General features: G+C 34.4%; 1 protein-coding gene across 1 annotated transcript in view; it reads right to left on the bottom strand.

Annotated features, from left to right (window-relative positions):
* Nucleotides 1–18502, bottom strand: part of LOC102525260 (N-deacetylase and N-sulfotransferase 4) — a 230211-nt gene extending 211709 nt beyond the window's left edge. The window contains exon 1 of the mRNA XM_006217356.3: nt 18067–18502. The gene's annotated coding sequence lies outside the window, so the exon portion shown is untranslated. The remainder of the gene's footprint in view (nt 1–18066) is intronic.
* Between the last annotated feature and the right edge of the window lie 3692 nt (nt 18503–22194).

Here is a 22194-nt window from a genome sequence, read left to right as displayed (position 1 = left end):
AGAACACTCCAGGAACTGATTCTTTCACCATAAGGTTCTATCAAAGCCTCAAGGAACAAATAATTCCAATCTTATACAGTCTTTTTTAGAGAAGTGAAAAAAAACTAATACCTGTCAATCCCATTTTATCAGGCTACTGTAACCTTGATAGTAGTAACTGATGAAGGGATAATATGAAAAAGGAAATCGTAGGGAATATGACCCAAGAATATAAGATGCAAAAATTCTAAACAAAGTATTTATAAAGCAAACCAGCGATCTATAAAAAAGCTGAGAGTAGCTCCTGCGGGCTGACTTGTGTCCCTCCCCGAATTTGTACATGGAAGTCCTCACTCCAAGTACTTCAGAATCTTATATGGAAATGAGACTATTACAGGCGTGACTAAGTAAGTTAAGATGCAGTCATACTGGAGTAAGGTAGATCCCTAAACCCATATGAATGGTGAAAAGGAAAGTGTAAAATGGGGAAATTTAACACAAACACATGCAAAGGGAGAATGCCATGCGAAGACTGGAATTATGCTGCCACAAACCAAGGAATTGTCAGAAGCCGCAGGCAGGCCTGAAACAGACCCTTCCCGAGTGCCTTCAGAGGGAGCAGGGCTCTGCTGACACCCTGATCTCAGACTTCCAGTCTCCAGAACTGTGTGACAATAAACTTCTGTTGTTTAAGCTCCTCAGTTTGTGCTACTTTATTATGGTAGCCCTAGAAAACTAATTTAGTAGCTGTGAAATACAGGGTTGGTTTTAACATTAGGAAATGACTCAAAGCTTCCAAAACTATGACAGAGACCTTTAACTGTCCACCGGATTCCTACTCGTCTTTGCATGGCCCACCCCATCCAACTCTTATAGCCTGATCATTGCTGATTATTTGGGCCCCTCAGGACATAACTCATCGTAAAGGGACCTTCACAACTCCTCTCATGATGCCATTTTTTCCTGACCATGTCAGTCACCACATACACTCATGACTCCGAGGACTTTGCTTATCATTCTAGAAAATGCTTTTGTGGTCCTATTCTTCACCCTCTCCATCTTTTTTAAACCTTTCACTGTGCTTATCAGAATACATGGTAAATTGCTAGCAAAATTCTTTCCCTAGGCAGTGAAACTCTTTTCTGAAGGTTTTCTTCATCTTCTAGCTCTGAAACCTTGGACCCCTCTGGTGATTTATTTTTGTTCCCTGTTTTCCTACCACTGGTTGGAAAGAAGCTTGGTTAGATGTTCTTCTTGTTTCTCATTGTTAATTCTAGACTATTCTCCATTCCTACTCCTGAAAAATCTCTCACTTTTCATCTTGTCAGCCCATAGCAAACACCTCGTCTCCTTGTAGCAGTTGTCAACTAGTGCTTGGGTTAGGCTCCTTCAACCCTTGGAATCTTAGTTTCTGGATAATGTTCTTTTAAAAACTACTAGACATTTTTATAGATGATCCTTCTACCATGGGATACACTCAGTTTTTAAGTCCTCTCTTTAATATTCTTGTCTTTCTCCCTGCCATTGCCACTAGTCCCATAGTTATGTGTTAAGAGCTTTTCATCATAACAAACAACTGTATAACTGTAACCGATTCGTAACATTCATTTTATATAGTCTGCTATGCAATATCAATCTCCTATCCTTTTAGCTCAATTCACCTGTCACCCCCAACTTCAAAAATATTTCAACTTTAAGGCATGATCCTTTCACTTTTTACTCTTGATCTCATGGCCTCACATCCCTTCCCACCCAGTTTAAATTTCATAATCAATAATTATATTCATTCCATTTAATCTATTCTTAAATCCTTTTATCTTCTCTTATTTCATCAGTCACATTTGTCTAAACAACAAGACTAAATTTCACAATTCACCTGCTATTCTGAAGATAGATGAGACTTCACCAAACTAACTGGTCTCCCCTTAAATTCATGATCAGTAACTTCAAGTGGCCCTTCAATGCTGCTGTCAACCATGCTACATTTTCTTAGTCCATTCATTGTCTCCTCTCCTATATGACTGTTTTATAACCTTGTCCTCTCTCTTCAAACTTCTGTTTCTTTCCTTTCCCTCACTCTCAGCTGATGATCTTATTTTCTATTACACGGAGAACACAGCAGCAAGCATAAAGACTTTCCACAAGTACCTACTAGTGCAGGTACTCACTTATGTGAGCAGATGTTTTCCTATGGATGAATCCTCCATTCTAGCCAAGAACAACCCTCCCCTGTGTATCAGTTCTGGGCTTTATCACCTAATCATTGGAGGCACTGCTTTAATAATATTCTCCTCTGTTCCACAGCCACAGTGCTTTCCTTCTCTATTCAATATTCATACTAGTATATAAACATTCTATTATTTTTCTCATGATTCACTTACCCCATAAGCTAGTCCTCCATTCTTTGTCTTTATAGAAAAACTCTTTGGAATAACGTGTCTAGTTTTCTCTGGAACCTGCTCCAATCAGGCAACCTTCATCATCTTATCAAAACTGCTCAAAAAAATTTATGTTGTGTGATCCAACTGTCAGTTCTCACTCCTCACCTTACTTTACCTGTCAGGAGTATTTTACATCACTAATTAACCCATTATCCACACAAAAACTATCTTTACCCAACTTCTAGGAAATCATATATTTTTGGTTTTCTATAACTTCTTAGTCATATTTTCTGATTTCTTCTCATCTCTCTGTCCTCCAAATGTGGAGTTAAGTTTCCTAGGGCTTAGCACTTGAACCTAATTTTTATTTGCATTTATTTACCTGGTGACCTCACACTGTTTCATGGTTTTAAACACTGACTAGAGGCTGACTTCAAAATTCACATCTCCAACTAAACCTTTTACTTGCTTCTACTTGTATATTCAACTACTATTTGGTATTTCCACTTGGAAATCTAATGGACATCTCAAACTTGAATAAAACCCAATCTAGTTGCCAGATATTTTCTTAACCTCAAACTGATTCCTCTCAGTTTCCCCAGATAAGTAAATGATAGCATTGTTATTTTATTTGCTTAGGGACACACATATGCACAAACAACCCCCTCCCTACTCCTGGGGTTAGTTGACTCTTCTGTTTCTTTCCCACCAGACCCACTTGATTTTCAATCCACTGGCTCTACCTGTAAAATATATCTAGAATCTGAACACATCTTAAAATCTTCTCAGCTATCACCCTAGTCCATATTAGCATTATGTCTCCACTGGATTATTGAGATATCCTCCCATTTGATCTCTGCCTCTACCTTTCCCCATATCAATTTTTTGGCCAGAAGATTCATTTTACAATGTACATCAGGCAAATTGATCCTCTGATCAACCTCCACCCTCACAGGGGCTCCCTCGTTTCACTCAGAGTAAGAGTAAAGCCCATAGAGTGGTCTATAGAGTTCTACCTAATCTACCACTTCTCTTTCACTGAACTCTCAGCATCCACACCGGACTTCTCATGTTCTCTGTGAGCATGCAGTGTTCTTCAGATACCTAGCTCTGGGCCTCTGCACTTGCTGTTTCTTCCATCTAGAATACTTGTCCCCAAGTATAAACATGACATACACTCTCATTTCTTTTAGTCCTACTTAAATGTAATATTCTCAGTATATCTGCTTCTGGCCTCCCAATGCAAAATTGCTAGCCCCCTCCCAACACTTCTTAACCTCTCCTTTTGTTTTTCTTGTGTGTGTGTGTGTGATTTTAACAACTTATTATACTATATCAGTAATATTACTATTTTTTTCTTGTTTATCATTTTCATTAGAATCCAGCCTTTTAATCAGGGATCTTATCTTATTCTCTCTTGTTCTCTTCTATTCTCAGTGTCTATGCCTTACTTTAAAAGGGAACAGTAGGCAATTGAATTGAAAAGAGAGGTAGGCACCAGAAGATAAAGGATGTTATTCAAAATGTTACAGATTTACCATTGCCTTAAATATTGGACAACGACTGAAACACTTTAATTTCGAGACTGACATGGTAAATGTTTTTTAAAAAAAAATTTGAGGGAGTATGAGGATAGACTGGAGCCATGAGACAAGAGACTAGTTAAGAATTGATTACAATAGTCCAGATGAAGACTTAACAAAATAGAGATAGGGATTTTAAAAAGAGCAAGCAAAGTTTATATGGAAAGCAAGGCTCAGAATAGCCAACACTACACTGAAGAAGAACAAAGTCATAGGACTAACACTAACAAATTTCAAGACTTATGATAAAGCCACAGTAATCAAGACAGTGTGATATTGGCAAACAAAAGGATACATAGATCGATGGAACAGAATAGAGAACCTAGGATTAAACCCACACAAAGACAGTCAACTAATCTTTTGCAAAGAGCAAAGGCAATTCAGTGGAGAAAGGATAGGTTTTCAATAAATGAAAACAGAACAACTGGACAACCACATGTTAAAAATATACATCTACACAGATCTTCTACCCTTCCAAAAAATTAACTCAAAGTGAATCAGAAACATAAATGTAAAATGAAAAAACTATAAAACTCTTAGAAGACAACACAGGAGAAAATCTAGGTGACCTTGGCTTTGGTGATGACTTTTTTGATACAACACCAAAGGCATAATCCATAAAAGAAAAAAATGGTAAGTTGGACATCATTAAAATAAAAGCCTTCTCTGTGAAAGACACTCCCAAGAGAATAAAAAGACAAGCTACGTATATAAATAGATAAAAAAATTTCTTCTGTATAGCACAGGGAAATATGTTCCATACTTGTAATAACCTTTAATGAAAAAGAATGTGAAAACGAATATATGTATGTATATGCATGACTGTGACATTAGCTGTACACCAGAAATTGACACTTTGTAACTGACTATACTTCAATTTAAAAAAAGACAAGCTACAGACTGGGAGAAAATAGTTGTAGCAGGCATATCTGATAAAGGACTGTTACTCAAAATATACAAAGGACACTTAAAACTCAACAATAAGAAATTTAATAACCTAACTTACAAATGAGCCAAAGACCTGAACAGACACCTCACCAAAGAAAATATACAGGTGGCAGATAAACATATGGGAAGATGTTCTGCATCGTATGTTATTAGGAAACTGTATGTTAAAATGGCAATGAGCTACCACTACACACTGTTAGAATAGCTAAAATCCCAAACAGTGGCAACACCACATGCTGGAGAAAGATGTGGAGCAACAGGAAGTCTCATTCATTGCTGGTGGGAATGCACAGTGGTACAGACACTTTGGAAGACACTATGACAGTTTCTTACAAAACTAAACATAATCTTTTATGATCCAGCAGTTGAGCAACTTGTTATTTGCCCAAAAATGTTGAAAATTCCCATCCACAAGAAAACCCCTGTACAGATGTTTATTGCAGTTTTACTCAGAGTTCCCCAAACTTGGAAACAGCCAAGATGTCCTTCAGTAAATGAATGGATAAAAAAATAAACTTTGGTACATTTGTACCAAATAATGAAATAATGGACTGTTATTCAGCGTTAAAAAGAACTGAACTATCAAACCACATAAATATATGGAGAAATCCAACATGCACATTACCAAGTGAAAGAAGCCAGTCATAAAAGGCTACATACAGTACAATTCCAACTACATGACAAATGGAAAAGGCAAAACTATACAGACACTAAAAAGACTGGTAGTTGTCAGTTGGGGGAAGAGGTAAGGAGGGATGAGCAGGTGGAGGACAGGGATATTTAGGGCAGTGAAACTATTCCATGTGATACTGCAACAATGAATACATTTATTACACATTTGTCAAACTCCAGAGAATATACAGAACCAAGAATAAACCCTAATATAAACTATGGACTTTAGTGATAATGATGTGTCAATGTAGGCCCATCAATTGTAAGGAATGTTGGCGGTGTGGGAGGTGAGCATGTGTATGTATCCCTGTTGTGGGGGGTGTATGGAACTCTGTGTACTTTCTGATCATTTTTGCTGCTCTAAAAAGTAAAGTGCATTTTTTTAAGTGTAAGAAGTTTCACAGCATTAATACATAATTTTCTAGCTCTTATATATTTGTAGCCCCATTTGGGTAGCACAGTTAGATGCATTTAAGAAGCACAATATAAGAGTTACAGTAATTTATTTGAAAAAAATTACATTCTTCACTCACATTTTCTAAACAGCATTAGAGTTCCAATTCATAAAACAAAATGACACTTCTAAAATGTTGGTGTTCCTACTTTCAATTTTCCTGTACCCCAAAGCTACTGTGGAAATCCCACATGACAAAATTTCCTTTCTGCCAACTGATTCACTATTTCTTCTTTTCCCTTTCCTCTTACTTATTTCCTTTAAGACTCTATTATATTGATCAATTAACTTTATACTCAGAAAATGAAGTATTTTTCTCTTAAGGGGGAAAATGGAATGGGTGAATGTTTTACTCTGTTGGAGGGGCAATATTGTGAACATCCTCATATGAATTCTTTTTATTCTGTCACATAAGAAAGAGAAACTTCATGACATGGTATTTGAATTTCATGACTTGGTATTTGAATGGAGAGGGGAAAAAATCTCCAAAAGACTTCAGACTTTCACATTCATTGATTCAATATTTACTAAATGCTTACCAAGTAACAGCTGCACTATTCACCTGATAAACATTGCTTCTTCTCTCTCAAAGCAGTGGAAATCTATTCTATGACACATTTGAGTAAAAAGGCAATTGCAATAGACCATGACAGGTGAGATAATAGAAAAAGTAAAAAGTTATATGGAAGCAGAAAAGATGTGGGTAGAGAAAATAAGTGGAATGCAATACATTTTTTTGGAAATGTCTATGAGATATTCAAAAACAATGTCCACTAGGCTGTTAAATATATCAGAATAGAATTTAAGGTCTATGCTGGAATGGTATGTTAAAGGGTAGAGGTCTACCATTAAAACCTTTGACATGGCTTGAATTATGGTTAGAGAAAGAGAGCCATGAAAGCTACAGGCAAAGGGACACAAATGTGTCTCATCAAGAAGTGAATACTATAAATGAATCAAGAAATACAACAGAAAAATTGACCTTGACTTTGATGACCTTAACAAAATGTCCAGTGTGTAGTGAAGTCAAGTAAAAGATTAAGCTAAGTTGAGAAGGAAGTATGTGGTGAACAAGTTAAGAATAACTGCAAGTAAAAAGAAAAAGCAAAAGAGTTAATAGAAACATAAACCTGTTGCCAAGTGAAAACTGTAACGGTGTGCTGAGATTTCAGGGAAATGAGAGAGTCCTATGGACTTGACGTAATTAGGAGAGGACTCAGAGAAGGAAGAATGAGAGGATTTGGATTTTAGGGGGGAGGGAAGAGATCTGAAACAGAGAAGAAAACAAGAGCCAGGACCAGGCAGGGGAATGACATGCCGATTTTGCCCTTAGAATTCCAATACAGTATTAATTTTTTGGTATTTTTCTTCCAACATTTTAGTTAAATCAACTTACAGCCAATGACAATAAAGTGACTGCCATCAACTGATAATTGTTTTGGGTTAGCTCAATAATCATTCTTTAAATACTGTTACTATATTTAATATTGATCTGCATCCTTGTTAATTATCTCAGCAGACAATCGTGGAAGCAGTTATCCATGAAACATAAAATACTCACTTAGCTCTCCTATTCTTACAGGTAAGAAAACTATAAGATATAGAGATGAATGAATGAAATTACCATATGAGAGCTTCTTGACCTATGAATGCATAGAGGAGAGAGAAAAAGAATTTTGCTTGATATTTAGTATCAAAGTTTAATTTCAAGAAATCACAAAGGGATTTATTAAACTATAAATTACTTAAAAATTTATATTGTCTTTATTTGTGACTTTAATGTGTTACTAATAGTATTACAACTTATGTTCACAAGTTACATAAAAATCCAGAGTCTCTCAGAATCTATACTTTCAATATTTTAATTATTCTCCCTTTGAATTGAAGTATTACTTTATCATTATTGATAGGATTTGCCTACAGCAGAAGTAACAAAAGATTACTATCTCCTAAAATTCATTTCAACAACCACTTTTCTACCACTGACTTTCTTATCTAGAGACTCTTAAAGGACTCAATACATAAATGCCTGGAGAAAATTTAGATTGTTTTTGGGCAGTATAACTGAAGTCTATTATCTAGTTTATAGGAAGTTCTAGTAGGTTTTTTTTTCATTATATTATCTCACTATCAGGATATTATCTGTGTAACATTATATACTACTGATTTTGAGCTGCTTGTAATGGAAATATAAATAAACTCTTTTTAAAAGGACACTCTTTATCCTGTGTACAAACAGCTATAAATTTTAGTTATTGAGATTATTTTTTTAAAGAACTCCAGGAATGAATAAGCGGAGAATTTAATGCACAGAAAAGTGAAGACACCTGTCCAATCACACAGCTGATGTGAGCCCACATTTTCTGACTGATTCTAGGTGTCCTCCTCCTTTACAGCTTATCTGTAGCCACACCCTACATGGCAAGAGGTAGAATTTCATTGCTATAAACAAGAGATATAAAGAACTTTATTGAAATGGAAATACTGAGCTTTTTTTTTTGCTGATCTATTTCCTAACTGGCTTTTCTATATCTTATAGTTACTATTTCCACCGTTTACTTATTTTTCTCTCTCAGAGCTTCTTCATTTTACACAGCACAAAACAGTCAGATAGTCCTTTACCAAAGACAGACATGCTCCATTCAGTTTCACTGGTAATCTGTGTCTATTTTTTTTACATAATTGCTTTGTATTTTATGTTATTTTAACTTTTAGATACTGCAGAGTAAAACACCAGCTTGGCCATCAACCAGAAATAACATGACTGGTCACACATAAATACATTCCATATAGAAGTTCATCTTCCCACCCAAACTGATTCAGGATACACAATTCTCAAAGTTTGGAAAAAGCTCATGATAAAAACTCATGAGAAGAGACTTGGAAAGATTTCAAGCATTCTGCTTCTTGTCAGAGGCAACATTTTTTGAGAGGCTCCTATTTTAATACTCGATGACTGGAATCTAGAATTATTACAAACAGTATTATGAATGCTTTAAAAGGATGTTAGGCACTGTACCAATATAATCACTTACCAAGCTTATTTGGTAAAAAATACTGGGAGATCATGAAATGTAGAATATTTTGTTGATCTTCAAAATATCTTTGGGAGAAAAGAACAGGAGGAGTGAAAGTGATCTTGTGCTAAATGTGCAAGCCGTAAGGTCAATTTAAGATACCAACACATGTGTGGTAAAACTGAAAATATAATCGGTATCTTTTTATTCTCAGTCTGGGTCAACATTAGTAATTTAGAGAAGTTCAGTCTATTGTCCAAAGGCATCTGTGGAAGGAAGGCCTGCCATGAGTACGAGTAAGATGGGGGTTACCAAGCTCTCTTGTGTTTCTCATTGTTGGGCTACAAGCAATGTGGATAATAACCAGTCTGCTCACCTCAAAGCTGGCTCCAGCAGTTGGTTAGAAACTTGTTCAATAAATTTCAAGGAAAACAACTGGGTAAAATTACGTAGCAGCATAATTTTCACATGTTTACATGGTTTCCACGTGTAAAACAAAACCATTTTTGTCATTTTCCCTATTCTTTCTTTTCCCCAAAGATATCCTGAAGATCAACAAAATGTTTTACATGCCATACGTTCCCAGTATTTTCTACCAAATAGGCTTCCTGAGAGAATTATTTTGATTCAGTGCCTAGCATCCTTTTAAAACATTCGTAAGTAACTTTTGTAAAAATTCTAGGAAATATGTCAATATAGACACCACATGAAATAGTTCTTAGTGTTTTACTAGAGAAAATTGCAAGTGAAGTAACATTTGTATTTGTTTTAGTTCTATCCAGTTTCAGTTTCTGAAACTTTGCCTTATCTTCTTCCAATCCCACATTTTTCCTTACTTCAGCATGCCAGAAAATTAAGACAAACTGTTTGGCACCTTTTTCTGATAGTAGTTTCTTCTGGTTAGTGGTCTGTCTCCCTTAAGATATTTGAATCTCAGTTAATTTTCAAAACTGTGTGGAGTCAGATTGAACTGTTGACCAATGAAGTTTGATCCTTTAAGATGGATTTAATATTGTTAATATTCAAATATGTGATCAAAAATACAGTAAAGACAGTGCAAAATGTGATTTCGACCATTATCTCCAAGTGAAGAGGACTGGAAGCAGTCAATACTCATCACTCAAGTGTTTGTTTAAATCAGTACAAAATGCTCCATTGCAGGCCACAGTCAGAGTACTGACGCATGTAAGTAATAATTACTTCTACTATTTTAACACCTTTCATGCTTCCAAAATTGCACTCGGAACTTTATGCTTATTGTCATATTTAGCTTTCCCAGCAATTCTATGAAGTAGTTATTATTCTTTATATTTAAAAAAAGTATATTATTATTTGCAGATCATGAATCTGAGGCCCAGAAGGGTTAATTAGCTTTGTTAAGGTTATATTACAAGTTTCTAACTCTAGCTTTGGTGGAATTTAACATTATCTCCTGCCTTCTGCGTTGTAATGCCACTTCACATTTAAATCAATTCAGTTTGATAATATGACTGCAACTCTTCTCTAACAAGACTCATATGTCACAATGAAGCCAAACAATCTTTATAATCCTTATCACTTAGAAGTTCATGGAAACCAGAAGTATCTTTCTCACTCATGCACCTAATCTTTCGATATTTTCTTCCTTGGATAGGCTCAAATGAGGAGTTAAACCAATATGTTTAAATTAAAAAAAAATCAATTCATTGCTCAGTTAAGAAATTTATCATTTCATTTTCTTTAAGAGCTTATGCACTTTTTAAAATGACCTTTTTAAGAAAAGTTGCTTTTATGCTCTAGGACACAGACTGATTAATATAAATATTCCTGCTATGTAATTTTACCTAATCATTATTTACTTGAATTTTGTTGACCAGTCTTCTAACTAAATGCTAGAGCTGCATTTGAAGTGGGCAGATTGTTTAATCTAAAGCCTTATCCACACTCCTTATAGTCACATGATGAAAAACTCAAGACACTTTGGTAGCCACATTTGTCTACACATGGCAGACTTTCCTTCCACAGAAGTCTTCTGGATAAGTAGCACTCCAACCTGTGATTGCTCTGTCTGACTGAAACCTCATTGATTTTCAGGATGTACAGTTTCTCTTGATATTGGACAGAAACTACATCCCAATATATTTCATATTAGTCTGCTGGTGCCACATACTATAAAGCAAATTCCATTTTCATTAAGAAAAAAATCCTGCAACATATAAAGGTACCTATACTGTTTCTCCATAGTCTTTTCTTCCTTATATATCATATCAAGATTTCTTCAACTTTTGTTCACCTGACAGGCTACCCAGAGGTCACATTTTACATTCATCACATTTGACATTTATCACACTCTTGCTATCTGCCTCTTGGTCAAACACTCTCTAAGCATTCATTCTATCAAGTTTTTTGGTTAAATGAGGGGTGGTGCTAAACACATAATAATTACATCACAAGGTAATAGGCACTGTGATACAATCATGAGAATAGAGAAAGGACAGTGGTCCACCCGGCAGGGAAAGGAAGCTCAGAGAAGACTGCTCCTGACATGAGGCATCAGGAACCTGAGATGGGCAAGCAGGCCAAATGATGTCAGACCTGTGCTAACTAGGATCACTGTGTCTTTGCTCTTGGTGCTGTGATTCTGTTAATTCAGTTTAAGGTTGATTAGCATCGTATTAGCCTTATTATACTTTTGCTTCTTGTTGACTTTCACATACTTTTGTAATTGATGGAATGTTTTTTAAAAATTCAGTAATTACATTTATCCCTCTGTAAGTTCATTATGCTAAGCCCATTGTTCCAGCCAACTGAGTGATGATTTGGAATATGACTTCTTACACCCACCAATTTGTGAGAATGAGATAGGGGACCAGTTCTTCTGTTGCTTGAATTTAAATAATAGCATTAACTTTCAGGCACTAGAAAAAAAAATACAATAATTTGAGATAATCTACTCACACACTACTTGTTAAATACCTTGGAATGTAAAAAGTAGACGTAAAGTTGAGAATTACATTTTCTAAAACACATTGGTCTTTCCATTTTCCAGGGAAAGTAACAGTAAACCATGTGTCATACCCCAAACTCTACCAGACGATTTCACAGAATCAAGGAGAATAATCAAAAGGCGGAGTCAAAATTCAGCTTGTCAGCTTGCATATTACAAGAAGTTGCTAGTCCTCATTACATTTTGTCTACAAAATGAAGCAATGTTCTTACTTTGGCATATAGTCTATGGTAAATAGACTTTCTGAGTCTCAGTTTATCAGAACTGTACTTCCTGATCAGCTTTCTAGCTTTCACCTACACCCTTGAACCTAGCACCTTGTTCATCTCATAGAACAAAACAGCCTCACCACAGGGTCTTTATTTGTTTACTCCCCTCCTTCTCCCACCAGAATGCAAGTCTCCTGAGAGCTGTTTTGTTCAGTCTCGTATTTTCAACGGTGTCATGTTAAAAATAATAGGTATATTTATTATTTTTATCACTATGAACATTACTGAACAAAAATGATAAGCTGTTTTTTTCTGTTTAAAGTGAAAAATATGTCCAGATGGAGAAAGAGAATAACCTAAATACTAAATTGAGTTCAACTTCGACTGACCAATTTAGGCATCTTTTCCGTGGTTATTAAAAAAGTGCCCTATTTCAAGGAAAGTGGCTTCACAAGCTGAGATTATCAGGAAACATAATAGTTGAAATGAATTAATAAGTGTAATTTTATTGCCTGGGTTTGACTTTATGTATTATTTACTGTGTATTATGTATTATAGTATCTGAAATCTCAATTGGATTGACATAACTATTTGTGAAAGACTGGTTGGGAAACAAATGAAATTTAATTCAAATTCTAATTATTCATTTGCACTTTAGAGTAATGAATAGAATTAGGACTTTTATATGCGTTCATAGGAGCATATGCATTTCTGCATCTGTTTCCTTTTCCTGTATTAATCTTTGTCGCTATATTTATCTCTGAGGTTTAAATTATTTTTATGTAGGCGTGAAAGACTATTCAGTACATCAGGAAGAAGAACTCTTTCGAGATGTCTGATGAAATACGACAAATTCTGTGGATCAGCAGTCTACAATTGAATTTCTGATTCAGGAATGGAGTCAAGCCAAAGCATCTTAATGTACAAAATAGCTTTCTCTTCTCTCTTTTTCTTCCATTAGCACATGGCAGTCGGCCTTTAGGCTGTATATGAATGTTACTATGTTTAAACTATTAAATATAAAAATGATTTATGGGGGTTTAAAATACCATCATAAAGATTATTTCCATTTATTGTTATTTTATTTTTGCCACTAAGCTGCATTTACTGCATGAAAAAATTTCCACTGGCGATGAAAGGGAAGCATATGGAAAGAGAGCAAAAGATTCTACTTAAAGAATTTAGTCAATTAAATGGAAATTCATAGGTAGAAGAACAGGTACTATTTTAAGGTGAACATCACTACTTCTCTGACATGAATTTCCCATCCTATCTTACCTTTCTTTTATGGTTTCGCGTATCTGACCCCCTTTCTCTGTGCCTTTTTCCCCACCCATTCCCATGTTCTGACCTGGCCTTCAGATGAATAATACCTGATGTATTAACACGAGTGCTGTGCTCCTGGACTTTGCACAACAGCCTTTGAGCTGAAGTGGCAAAAGTCAAGAGAGAGAAGAAAGGAGGGAATGAGGAAGGAAGGGTAGGAGGGAGACAGGGAGAGAGGAAGGAAGGAAAGAAAGAAAAGGAAGAAGTGGGGAGAGAGGAAAGAGGGGGGACAAGAAGAAAGGAGGAAAAGGGAAGGGAAGAGAGAGGAAGAAAAAGGAAAGAAGGAGGAAAAGGAGGAAAAGAAAAGGAGAAAAAAGTGAGGGAAAAGAGATTAAGGAAGCATTTCTACATTTACTCTTTGTGTGAACTCATGTGCCCAGCTTTCAACTTCCATAAAGTTATGATGGAAAATACATTGCATTAAAGACTATTAATGAGGAGGTTAAATATTTGAAATCAAGCACAACACAGCTTTATCTGATGGTAGAAGGTCCAAAATGGGGAAAATTCTCTTAATCTGGGGAAAGAGAAGAAGTGTTTTTGTTGCGTGTGTGCACGTGGTGTGTGTTAGCTTATTAAAAGCTGCCTTCCTATCAAACTCTTTAAATATTGAAAACAATAATTTCTAAGAAGTATGAAAATTGAGTTTGACACAGAAGTTTTTATTCTAGAACTTAACAGAATATTCAGTTTTGTTTTCTCAAAATCTCCTGAGTATATCACACCAAATTAAGTTCTCAAGCATTCAAGCACAATCTTTTTTAACTCCTTCATTTCTTCTCAAGTTTCCTTAATTCCAATTACTTAATCATGATTATCACTTCATATTTATAAAGTATCAAATATATCTCCTGAAAAAATATTTTTAAGGTGGTCTATAGATGCTAATTTCCTCAGTGAGTCAGTTTAAAGCCAAAATTTAGTTTGTCTTATGTAGGCTGTTTTATCATAGTCTGTCATGGCCTGAATTATATGGATATTTTGACTACAGAGAAATTATAAGATGGCAAAGGAAATGAATAGATCAGTTTATATCTGCAAACATTTTCACCAGTAGGAATGAATAACGTGTTACTATTCACATTTTTAAAAATCTATTTGTTTTGAAATGCTCAAAGCCATTGATAGGTTTGGATTTCGTCATCAGACTGTTTTGGCTTTGGGGAAAATCTGTTATCAATTCAATATGATTCTAAAAGAAATTTTAGACTTGTCAACTCTAGAATGTGATAGCATTCCTTAGAAAACTGAGATAAAGAAAGCTTGGAAATAAGACTGTATTTATAAAAGTTCTGTACTGCAATTGATACTTCTGATGTCTAAAGTTTGCTCAAAATAACTAAAAAAAAAGTCCATTTGACACTCCCTGTAACAGTATAGCTGAAAATTTCCTGAAGTGTTAAAGAAAAGGTTGACTAAATGTTATTCCTGGATGGCTGAAGGCAGCAGCATTATGTCTGCCACCCGACCCACTTCTCTCACTTCATAAACTTAAAATAAATTCACAGACAACATGGTTTCCCTTTTTCCTAGTATTTGGAATACATAATGGATGAGAGTAGCTTTCTCTTTTGTTGTCTAGCTTCACAAGACATACACTACCTCAGTTTTAGCATGTCTACTTCTGTAAATTTTGCTAGGCCAGTTACTTTCAGAAAACCTTCACACTTCTTTTGGGCTTGTATCCATGTGTGGCATTTCTGACCACTCTGTCATCTCCAAGGTAATGGTTAGGCGATGCAGCTCATCTTTGTCTCTTTCTGCTCCTAAGTATAAACTGTATTTTAGAAGTTTCAGCTATACTATTTAAATTTTTCTAAATTAGAGCAACCTTTAATAAAGAAGAAAACTTCGCTATTTTAAAATTGTATTCTATTCAGAAAAGATATGTGTTCCTTAAATATCCCACAGTTTGTACTAGAGAGAAAAAAAGTACGACAACTTCAGGTCAGACTTTAAACATAATGCGTTATCAATGAATTTCAGCCTGTAAAGAATTAGCCTTCTGGGTGCACTGCTTCTCTGCCTTGGCTTCCAGCCAGGACTGATATTCTAGCTTTATTTTATAAGTTTCCCCAGCTGCTTCCCAAATCTGGGAATCTTCTAACACCAGCTAGAATCTTCTGGTTTGAACAAAGCATGCTAAAACGCGTCTCTGTTTTTCTCCCTGAGTAGTTACTACTACACGAGGCACAGAAAGTTTGATCTTTGGATTTTATTCTCAGTGGTACATTTCCCGCTCAAACAGAATGTGCTAGAGGATCATATAAATGTTAGAAGGTACAAATATTTTACTGAGTTAGAAGCATTTATTCCCATCTTTAAGAAATAAGGCTAGCATTTGGATTTGAATTAAGAAACTACACTCACTTAAGAATGATTTTTTTTGGGGGGGGAGCAGAATAGGTACAATAGTTTTAATACTCAGATAAAATATGAATGATTGTCCTTTTTTGAGTTGAATACATACATAAACATGCATTTTGATTTTGGTTATCAAATATAGAAATTCCTAATTAGGATTTTTATGTATTTATATATAAAATAGTCTCCATTTACTTTCTTTTGGTATTTAAGGAAAATCACTTAAATGGACACATTTCTCAGATAATAACTTCAGTTGACAAAATGCAACTTGTATACACTGGCAAGTTTATAGAAAGTAAATACTAAAAATCCTTATGAAGTTTTCTCTCTTTTTTATTTAAGAATGATGCCTGAGTTTCTGAATTGCATTTATAGCTTCCCTCTAAGAGTGAATTTCATGTTATAGTTAATAAGTCATACATATTATTATTTTTTCAAAGGATTTTCTAAGCATCAATCTTAGTGCTGACCAACTGTCATTAAGATAGAGTTTAAAGGAAAGAAAAAAGATAATTTCGTTTAGTGTTCAGTTTCCAAAAATCTTCTCCATTAGCTTATCATGAGCCTTCTATCAAGGTAGGTGCTGTGTGATATTGATCATTGTAAGATGAATATTCACAGGATTCCTTACTATAAAAATATCAATGATCTCAGCAGGTGTTAAATTTTCATTTTTGCACTGAGATAAATGTAACTGGTGAATATATTTTGCCTATTAATCATTCTTTTTTTTATAAATTCCAGTTTAAGACTTAGACTGTTTTAGTCAGTGGACCTTACATTCTTGACATACAGTTAGTTGTTTCATGAAAAACCATGACCAACACAGCACCTACCTGGCATCAGGATGTAGCTAACTGGAATATTTTAATTGAAGAAATTAAAATTATTCTTTTGATATAAAAAAAGGCCTTTTAAGTCTTTGTGGGAAAAAATTATTGCCTCCTAGTTTTGAAGATAGTCAACCAATTACAGCAACTTCTGTTTTCATCTATTTCCATGTGTGGCAACAAACTCACAGGATTTGAACCATGAAGTTGGTGAGAAAGCGCATAACTAAAATCGTTAAGAAAACACATCAATATCTTTGTGTGCAATTTCCTTCAAACATTTACGATCTTCAGTTGATGAAAATATTCTGATAGACACCGTGAAAGCAAGAAAAGCTGAGTTTTAAAAAACATAATAAACTATAAACTACTGAAACTTTTTCAGAGCTATAGTAGAACTCACAGTATAACCTATTATAATGAACAAAATATATCATCACTTGAAAGTACTCTTGATAGTAACTGAAAAATACAGCATCTTATTAATCAGGACAAATTACAAGGAAAATACAGCTTTAAAGTCCCCTCCCCCCCTTTTTTTTCCAGCTTTCTCTATCAGAGGTATTGGAAGAGCTGAATGAAAACCATATTTGAATAACATTTCTTATTTTCCAACTTATTCTATTCATGAGGAATTTGGAAGTACTTACAGGTATAACACACAGCTGTTTTTGTCTTCCTGGGAATCTGTGCTTAGGGCTTATAGCATATATTGTTCTAAAAATTTATTTTTCTTTCCTAATAGGACCTAGTAGGAAAGCATCTATTTTTTTAACAGCAATTTATGACTGTATCATACGATTTCAAATGTCTGTGACAGCTGTTTCTCCAAAGCAGACCATTAGGACAGAGCGTGGCTATAAATCTCAGGTCCCAAAGAGAGAAGTTTCCATCTCTAGTAATTTGAATGCCATGTTATCAGTAACACTTCTCAGGCAAACATTTATAACCCACAGTTTTGCTGTTGAGTTTGGAATGTCGGCATTTTCAATACAAAAAGGCTAAAACTGTTATCAAGTGAGGTGTTTATTATGCAAATGTTGCAGCAACAGTTTACAAATATTTCAAGTTCTTTTTTTTTAAGGCAGGACTGTATTTTCCATTTACAGTGCAAATATAACTTCTACAAAGCGTAATGACAAGTAAGCACACATATGCTGAAAACGGACACCACATTTGATTTAAAAAATACCTTCTTCTACATAAATCTTTCACAAATAAAACTTTATTGTGTTCAACTTGTTTACATAGCTAAGCAGCATATATTCATTTAATGTATATACCTTAGTTTCAGCAAATTAAGCAATAACTTACCTAGAGAAGCATTTCAATTTTTTTTTTCTTTTCCTAACTTGAATTTATCCCAAGTTAGAAAATGAGATATCCGGTATTCAGATTCACTTGACTCCAGGTTAATTAGAAGGAGCTTTCCGTTCGTGCAATCTGCCTTAATATTCCGAGCTCACTCTTTAGCTCCAGTCCTAGTATCTCAACTCTTCCAGCAGAGTCTCTTTTTATTTATACCCACATTGTCCTTTTCAAAACAAGCAGCCAGCTGGAATGATTCAAACCTCTGTTCAGCACACCGTTAAAATGCAGCTTCCTTCTTGGACACGAGAATTACACCAGGGAGCGGACCGAGTACAGAAAAAGGCTATGAGAACTATTTAATCACCGGAATACCAGCTGCTCCTGCTCTGCTGCTGCTGCTGCTGCTGCTGTGCTCCTTGTTTAGCTGCGGTCGGTCTTTCCCTCCCTCCCTCTTTCTCTCACATCTCCAGAACTATAAAGGCAGCTCTGCCCGATTATGATTGGCAGAAACAGCCAATTCCTTCAGCTAATCATCCTCAAGACTTTCAAGGACCTGGAGCTCTTGTGATGTCATCCAGTCAGTGGGATGTTACACATGAATACATTCCAACAGAAGCTAATTCAGCGATCAGCTGCATTCCTCTCACACCACGGTGATTGATTAGATGCTCCTTGAGGATTTGCATAATCTTTCATTGTACAGTTGGACTATTTCCTATGAAATTCGAGAGTAAAATTCCACTTTGCAGCTATGACACTATACTGAAAGATTCTCTTGTGTAAAAAAAGAAAAGTTGATGGCAAGGTTTTCTCCAGTAAATACGTGCCAGTCAAACCCATGAGTTATGAACTCAACAAAATCCAAAGATAAGCCATAGGAAACTTGGAGAAATATTAGTGACCTACACACTCCTGAAATTAATAATAATATTTTAGATCATAATAAATGTAGGAAGAAGAACAAAATGAGTAGTCATGTGTGTGTTTAGTGTATAAATGGTTTCATTAATTGAGGCAGATTACTGGATTATTATGGAAAAGTCCTCTTCTCCTCCCAGGATGGACAAAAGTTAATTGTCCCATGTCTCATTTTCTCCTCAGCAGTACAGGATGAAAATTATCTGCTTTTTGCTCTCTTCTAACTCATATTAACTCACAAAGATTTTATAAATTGCATTTAATTACATTATGTAAAATTCTTTGAAACCTTTATTCAGATAAGTACAAGATGAAAGCAAAGGTATCAAGTGTATCCCCTCATTCCAGGGTATCTGATTCCCTGGGCTTTTCTTGCTTTTGAATCTTCTTTAGCCTCCACCATTTAATTTAATGAGATAAAATGTGTTTATGACAATTTGACCCAAGACCCCTTATAGGCTAAAGAACAGAGCTGCAAACTTTCCTCAAACCCAGAGTTCTTTTCTGGTATTTTTGTGTCTTTGGTGAGAAAAAGTTCTGCTTGAGTTGTTGGGGTGGTGTCAGTGACCCTTTCAGTATGCTGCAGGTGGAGGAGGTTATCCTTCAAAGCAAAGGATTTATTGATGATGTGCTCTTTGGGTGAATAATTTTAAGGCACTCAGTCTTACTAGTGCTATTGTGCTGCACAAAGTTTTGAGGTTAAGCAATCTGTAGGCATATGCTAAGTAGAGGCTAGAAAAAAAATCTAGTAAATTATAATGAATATCTACCAGTTATTTCATAACCTAACAACACTATCACTACTAAATTGTGGATCATGTGTCAGTTATTTTTTTTCAGGTGCAAAAGCTAAAAGTTGCTAAAGGAAAACTTTGTATTTTGAAACCCCTCAGAGAAGAGTCAAAGAACTACTTACTACCTTTAAAGAATCTTCAGAAGGCAAAGATGTATTTGAAGATTAAGTCAGGATTTCCACAGTGATTCACATCAAAATTCAAAATGGATAAATAAATTGCAGTTAAATACTTTAATGATAGCTTAATAAAATAATTATTATTAGGCCAGCATTATGCCAAACACTAACTACTGAGAGGTAAAATAAAATAAATTTAAAAAATGCACTGAAGATTTTCCATTTTATGTAAGTACCCATATGAATGTCTTTTTATTTACTCAAGTTTAGTCATCATTTCTGCCTTACAAATACAAAATGAAAATAAACATAAACATTTTAAAATTACTAAAGTTCTTTATCCTATTGACATATTTATATCCTTAGCATTGGTGATAACCATAGCTGTTATGAACTGATTACAAGTGAAAGTTGTTGGTAGGTTTTTTTATCCAATATTAGTCTATAAACAATGCTTGTAGCTAAAGCAACAGCATTATCATTTGGAGTGTAATAAATAATAAGTGAAACCACTTTGACAATGTAAGTGTTATATACAACATTAATGGAAGATATTAACACAAAGTATTTTAAATTATCTGTTAAACACAAACTTCAAAATAAAAAAAACCCAAGTTTCTGAGATCAACTTCCTAGCGGGAAAAGAAAAAAAAAGCAATTTACTGTTCATTTCTCATTCAGAAATAAAGTCTCGGGGACAGAGAGTCCTACCAGATATACCATGTATAAATGACGGAAACCAACTAAAAAGTGCTTTCTTTGCTACTCCTGGGGAAAGTTGGAGAAATTCATAGTGTCCATATTAAACAGTACAAATAAAATAATCCCCAAAATACCTTGAATATTTATCTTATAATTTCCTTTGTATATTGTATTTTTATTAAATAATTTATGTGAAAATTTTAATATTTATTATTTTAAAATCTGTTATGTTGGGGAAATTAAATGATCTTGAGTGTTGGAAAGAAGGAATGTGATATGCAAGAGAAGACAGGGAAGAATTATTTTCTCAAAGTGTTTTTTAATCAGTCAACTTGTGCTCCACGATTATAGGCCTTCCACTTAAGTTAGATATAGCATCTATCCAGTTAACTTGTAATAATACACATTATGCAAAGCATTTGCCCACCTGCTCATAGTTGAATTCTATTATTTTTTGACATCCTACAAAGTACAGTATAATTTTTTCTTTATCTATTTAGACATAGGTCCAGGTCCTGAGATATATACTAAACCCTTAATGGATCTTTATTAAGTCGAATTAAATTTGTTGAACAACTAAAGTTTTGGTACTCTATATATTTTTATTCAATTGCTAACAAAAACTCTTTTAAAAGAAGAATGAGTTTCCTAGAAAATTCAAAAAATGAATCATATGCATGGTTTTGAAATTATAAAAAATAAAACTTTGAAAATAGTCCATAATACACATTTAAAATGTATACAGAGCATAGAAAGAATATATCAGTGCTTATTTATTCAGTAGAGGAAACAGGAAACAAAACCAAGACATATTTATTAAAGAAGAAACCCACTGTTTGGTTTATGTGTCAATTCATTTTTATATGGTAAAAGTCAGAGGGTAAGTATATCTACTAACAGAAATAACAGAAGAATTCAGAATAATTCAGCAAACTTAACAAGTGCTAAAATTTCCATTCATTATTTTTTTCTCATTAACTACTTTTTTGTTAATTATTATTAAAGGCAAGTTTTAAATCTATGCATGTACAATAAACAGAAATTTGCAAAGAAAATGCCAAAGAAATATTTACAAGTGCCTTGTCATTTCTAATTTTAAAACCTTTCACATGCATGTACAGATTATAAATATTATCGTTTTAAATATGTATTTTTATTTTTCTAAGTTTCATTTCTCTTCCTTAATTCTACCATAAAAATGACAGTTTTGAATATGTACAATTTAAATACTAATTTATTTTACAGTTTAAACTACTAAAGCTCATGCGTGCAGGATTCTTTTACCATGGTGCCACTTTCTTTCCCCTTTCCTTATAAAGATTTTTTTTTTAATCATAAGCAACTTTCCAGTTGTCCCAAGTAACATAGAAAGGCTCTAACTCTTTTTTAAAGGAAAAAGCATGAATAAGAGAAACTGCTATGTTCAAAGTTAATGCCTTGAGGGGAAAAGCCTCTAATTGGGCTGTGGGTGACTAGTACAAAAACTTTTTTTTTCAAAGGAAAAAAAAAAAACTTCTGCTAGTAATTACTTAGAGAAAAAAAAATGTGAGAAAGAGCATAAAGTCAGTTTAGCTCCACTGGAATCATATAAATGGTGA

The sequence above is a fragment of the Vicugna pacos genome, chromosome 2, assembly GCF_048564905.1.
Source record: "Vicugna pacos chromosome 2, VicPac4, whole genome shotgun sequence".
NCBI classification, from domain to species: domain Eukaryota; kingdom Metazoa; phylum Chordata; class Mammalia; order Artiodactyla; family Camelidae; genus Vicugna; species Vicugna pacos.
The sequence above is the reverse complement of the archived record's forward strand: the minus strand, read 5'-3'. Positions and strand labels throughout refer to the sequence as shown.